Source organism: Rattus norvegicus, chromosome 9, assembly GCF_036323735.1.
Source record: "Rattus norvegicus strain BN/NHsdMcwi chromosome 9, GRCr8, whole genome shotgun sequence".
Lineage (NCBI taxonomy): Eukaryota > Metazoa > Chordata > Mammalia > Rodentia > Muridae > Rattus > Rattus norvegicus.
The window spans coordinates 18,155,933-18,162,151 of NC_086027.1; positions in this window are offsets into that span (position 1 = coordinate 18,155,933).

Sequence of the window (6,219 nt, forward strand, 5' to 3'; positions counted from 1 at the left end):
TGTGCTACATGCTGTCAGAGCAGAGTTATACAGAATTCATATGCTGGCCTTCCTCTGACAGTGCTTACCCTTGACAAGTTCTCAAACAGGGCAGCGCTTGCAGAAAAAAAAACCCTGCAGGCAATAAATCATATATCTGGGTCTACCCCTGGCTCCTTGAGAAATGAAAGAGGAATATGGTCTTGATTTACTGGTAGTCTTATCCCAAGACTAGGGAAGGGGACTCCAGAGAGCACTAAGCCTTCTCCTCATCCATCATAGTCTGTATAGCCTGTGGCTTTCATTTGGTCGGTGTGGTGACCTTAAAATGTTCTAGGTATTTCTGCCATGTTATGTCTCTATACCTACACATGACCTCAGGTGTACAGTCACATTGGAAATATACAAAACCTTGCATCTGAATTGTAAAATTCAATGTGTGTTATATTTAAAATACCACAATAATTGAGTGGCCATTGCTACAGTAAATATTATAAGGGGGTTTCTACCCGACCGTAGATCATTTAGTTCCCAAATAAAAGACACAAAACTTTTAGATTTATAATAAGCTTTAAAATACTAGAACTGGGCAGACATCAACCCTCTGTGCTATTTTTTCTGCTTCCCTCTCAATAACCCTGAGGTATTGCTTGCCATGCTCTACCTGGGCCACTCCTGTTCTGACAGGCTGCCCCTCATGCCAATACACTCACGATCCACCTACCGTATGGGGTGGTGTCTCCTTCCTTCTCCTCCATGTCCTTTCCTTCTCTTTGTGGACCCTGCCTGAGCCCCCAGGCCCAGGGAAACTTTGCTCTGTCCCCTCTCTTCTGCCCAGCCCATGTTGTAGGGATTTTATTAACCAATCAGGGGTAACTTAGGAGGCAAAAAAAAAAAAAGAAAATCTGGTATACATGAGGATCTCCTTGTCTTGGAGAAACCAGACCTTAGGGTACAGAATTTACCATTTGAATATACAGCAGCAGCAGACACATTATAGGCCGATCTACTTTGTAGTTGGACTCAAAGCTTGGCTCTCACATCCATTGGATGTTCAACCTGGAGAAGTTATTTTACCTTTGTGTGACTCAATTCCCTTATCTGCACAGTGAGGATGATAACGAGTGTTAATTCACAGAGTTGTCTTGGGGACTGACGAGTTAATATATCTAGTATTTAAACATTAAACATCATCTACTTTGCATAATTAATAAAAGTCTGTGGAAAGGGCAAAGTAATAAAGCCAGAAGAACATTTGATTTGGAAATGGGTCTATATAACTACCTCTAGTAACAAACTGAGAATCAGGGAATGATGGAAGACTAAGGCCAGAGAATTTGGAAATCAAGGCCAGCCTGGGCTGCCTAATAAGATCCTATGTCAAAATGTCAAGAAAAGTCAAGATTTATTATTATTTAATAATAAATCAAGAAATAGCCATTGTAAAGAATTTACAAAAAGCAAAGCAGTGGAGCAGAGTGGATGCTGTGTGTCAAGTCCCTCTGCTGTCCATCTCTGGGACCAAGTATGCATCAGATCAGTGACGGGAATGGGGTGCTGAGAGCCTGGAGCAAAGGGATGCTGGCTGCATGGCCACATTTGAACAGCACTAAAGCAGGACTAAATGCCAAGAAAAAAAGCAATATGCAAAACATGTAAATTTTAATGTCCTCCAGAAAGGCAAAACCACAATAATTTTACTGTTTCTCAAGCTGCTTGTGTCACCAAACTTCTAATATTGGTAAGGATGTGGAAAACTCTTGTGATGCAAACCAGTTGCCAATAAGAAGAGCACTGTGGTCCTGACCACAGTGACCTGGATGCTGTCAAATAGACCGAGGCAGCCTGGACAGCCATGAGAGTATGTTTAACACACAGATATCTGTCATTTCAAAAGGGGGAAAATGAAGCCTGACTTTCCCCCCCTTTAAGCAAAACCAAGAATACTAAAGCATTGAGGATTACAAATAAAAATATGCCAAGAAACTTCATAGAATATACATTTCTTTTGTGTGTGCTCCTGAGTGTGTGTGTTTTGTATGTGTTTTGTGTGTGTATTATGTGTATGTGTGAGTGTGTGTGTATGTGTGTGTACTTGTGTGTGTGAGTGTCTGTGTGTCTGTGTGTGTATGTGTGTGAGTGTGTATGCAGGTGTGAGTGTGTGTGTGTATGCATGTGAGTGTGTGTGTTTTGTGTGTGTGTTTTGTGTGTGTGTGCGTGTGTGAGTGTATGTATGAGTGTGTGTGTCTGTGTCTGTGTCTGTGTGCACTAATGCTTCAATTATCTGCTATGGTGAATATTGTCCCCAACTCAATTATGAAGGTTAGTATTAAGCTGTGAGTAGATGTGGAGAGTGGTCACAAAGAATAATTAGGAGTCCTCTTCTGTTAAGTTGTCTGAGACTTCCAAATGCTGCATGATGTGAGTGGGCCTCACATCTCAGCACACTAACTATATTAAGTAAATTCCCGTGTGTATTTCTTAAACATTTTTCTATGAAAACCTTTAATAATTTTTTCTCCCATTCATTTTTTTTGGGGGGGGCGCAAGGGTCTTTGTTTGTTTTTTGTTTTTGTTTTGTTTTTTGGTTTTCCTTTTGTTTGTTTGTTTGTTTTTTGCTTATTTTAGGTCCACAGGATTTTCTGTAGCCTTGGAGGAAGTCCTAGACTTAGGACACTGGATCTGTACCGTTAAGGGAATTAACCAGTTCACTGAGCACATTTTTTCTTTGTTTGGTTTCTGTTTTTCTTTTGAGATCTCACTGTGGGAGCAGAGGAAGCCCTGAGGAAGTACAGCCCTAAGTGGATGTGTGCTGTAAACATGATATGACCATGCCTTGGACCCAAAACCATTCATCCATGGGGAAAAGGCAAAGGCCCCCATGCCCCTTGAGGCTCAGGGACATGACAAAGCCTTCTCAGGATGGTGTTTATAGTGTGTGCAGAAAAAGTCTACTCTACCTTTCTCCCTGGCCCCATCTGGATATTTACAGCGTGAAGACTGCTCCCTGCACAGACTGCTCCTACTGAGATTAGCTAAATCTGCCCCTTGTCAGTTGCATATGCATAGTCCTCTCCTACTTGTTTATCTGCATGTAATGCCCACCTCCTTGCTGCCCTGTGCAACAGCCCTGCTTCCTGGCCAGCTCTATACAATAAACATGCTGAGCTTCTGGGATGCTGCATTTTCTCCAGCCCACGGACCCAGCCTTCCCCATGTATGTGTGTCCAATGTCATTCTTCATTTCCTCCTCATCCCTGGTCAGGCCCAAGTCCCTGGAGCCACACAAAGGACTTGGCAATCTAAGTCTGCTCCACTTTCAAGGAAGTGCTTTCTAAACTGAAATCCTAAGCACACAGTGGGTAAGGCTCCCTCTCAAGTGTCTTTGGTGAGAGTTGGGGTGGGTGTGAGACCAGTTGCATTATGAGTATTGCAGAAGAGTAAAGGATTCACAGTTTGCTTTTGGTGAAGCTGAGCTCCCCAAGAGGCTATCACTGCCAGCGTTTTCCCAAGTCACTTCTAGGAGGTCAACTGACTCCTAGGTGAGTCTTTGGTTACACTGCTTCAGTTTTCTGTGGCTACACTGTCCAAATGGCACCGACTGGTCACACATGGCTATTTGAGATGAACTAAACTTAGAACTAAAATCTGCCTCTTTAGTCACAGCAGGCAAACCAGGAGGCAAACAGCCAGCCAGAATCCATAGCCAGAAACACCGCAGATATAGAATATTTCTATCATCTAGAAATTTCTCCTGGACAGCAGTGGTCTAGGTTCTTGGTGTCTGGTTTTTCCTTTAGGGAGAATTATTTGCCGTACTAATATCAAATGGTTTATTTTTAAAGCAACTTTACCAAAATATGACTTACTCACCCCGAAATTAATCCAGTTTAAGTCTACAATGTAATGGTTCCCCATAAATCTATCCGAGTTCGACGGTAGACCACGGAATAAAAGAATGACAGTTTATGCAGTTATGTAAAAATGGTATGCATCAATATTGACCACTGCATAATTATACTGTACTACTTTTGATTTCTTCAAAATTTAGGCCTTTTATTGATAGTTTTACAAAAATACATTATCCTAGAGTTGAGAAAATATTATACAATATTTCATCTGGGCTTTTTATTTCATTGAGACTTTAATATTTTTGCATCTTTTGCTAGTATTTTTAGATTCTTTATAAGAGTTTTATTTTGTGGATTTTTTTGCCGATCTGGTCACTATTTGATGCCATTTCAATGTTCTCAGGATTTTGATGAAAATAATACCACAATGATAAAGTGATACTCATTTTCTTGAGCCATTTACATATGTATATACACACATATGGGAAGTTATGTATACATATTTCTATGCTATACTGTGTAGAATACAATTCTGTTATACGTCAACATATACAGTTTGCTCAATATGATTTCTGTGAATGTTATCAGTCATGGGGAAATAATAAGAGCCTGAATAAACATGGACAATATTTGCAGAATGCACATAAAATTGAAGATGGTATATAAGCAAAAGTGTGAAGTATATCACTTAGAGCTTTCATATCGAATGCACTTTAAAATTTTTAATAGATTAAAAAATTTAAATCATCTTTACCCAGTTTCATGTTTTTTTTCACAATGTATCTCCTGGATGATTTGAATTATATATGCTGCTCAAGATCCTTTTAACAACAGTAACCTAATGCCTTACATGTGTTTCTGATATTTCTATTCACTTGATCACTGTTCAAAAATTGTACGAAGTTGATAGCTGTTATTTTTTATGACTTTAAGAATGTAAATTTCATGTGTGTGTATACACTTTTGATCCTAACTCTTTGGAGGCTTAGGCAGGTTGATCTCTTTTTTGAGTCAACCTGGTCTACATAGGAAAACCCTATCTTAAAAAAATCAATCAATAAATAAGCAAATAAAAAAGAATTTAAAACACTTGAAATTAATATGAACACAACCACATCTTTAATAACAATTGATTTTTTTATTGCAGATAATTCATATAATCCATTCACAAAATGTTATATAGTGTCATATGGGAACTCAATTTCATCGTAAACAAACCTGCTTTTCTCTTTTCATTGGTTGCTCTTAGTTAACATTTTCATACACATATATAATTTATTGTGATTATTCTCTCCCCCCACATCGTCTCATCCCCTCCCCTATGACTTAAACTTATACAGTCTTCTAAATTTAGGCTTTCCAAATTTAGAATTTCTCTTTTATTTATTATACATTCCTTTACTTTTCCATCTACATTTTAAGATATCTTAATAAGAAACCCATTCTGTCACTAGCAGTCTCTGTGCTTGATAGGAGGCATTCACATTCTTCAGTAGCTTGTCATCAGTGCAGGAAATTACATCAAGCTCTCTCTCTCTCTCTCTCTCTCTCTCTATCTATCTATCTATCTATCTATCTCTGTCTCTCTGTCTCTGTCTCCCTCTCTGTCTCTCTGTCTCTCTGTCTCTCTCTGTCTCTCTGTCTCTCTGTCTCTCTCTCCATCCCCTCCCCAGTTGTTTTGTTTTCTAATACAAGGTCTCACACTTTAGTCTAGCCTTGAACTCAAGGCAATCCACCTACCTCAGCCTTGTGAGTGTTGGGATTGCAGGTATACACCATCTTGCCCAGTGAATTTTGTGACTCTCATACATCCCTTTACTATTTCTGAGTTATTTTTAATAGTGCTGTGACCCTTTTCTAGCTTCTAGATGTAGATACATTAACTGATTAGAAGGTTTTATTTTTAAAGATTTATTTATTTATGTACATGACCACTCTGTCTGCGAGTGTGCCTGCATCTCAGAAGAGAGCTTCAGACAGAAGAGGGCATTGGATCCCACTACAGATAGTTGTGGGTCACCATGTGGTTGCTGGGAATTGAACTTGGGAGCACTGGAGAAGCAGGGCTCTTAACCACCAAGCCATCTCTCCAGCCTGATAAAAAAGATTTTAACTTTCATTCTTTTCGTGATTGTTTGCATCTTTCTTCTTGAGAACACTGTGATGGAATGTCCAAATGGTGATTAGTGGCGGTTGGTAGAAGGAGCCATATGTGTGATGCTGCCATATGTGTGAGGGGCTGGCAACAAGGTGCAGACCCAAGACCATGGCCCTGAGCACTGAGGCTCGCCTGCTGGATGTGGGCTCTCAGCCCCATCAAGATGCCTTCAGGTGAGGACAGCAGGTGGTGGCTTGTGCCCTGCTGAGCCAGCCTAGGAGAGTGGCAACC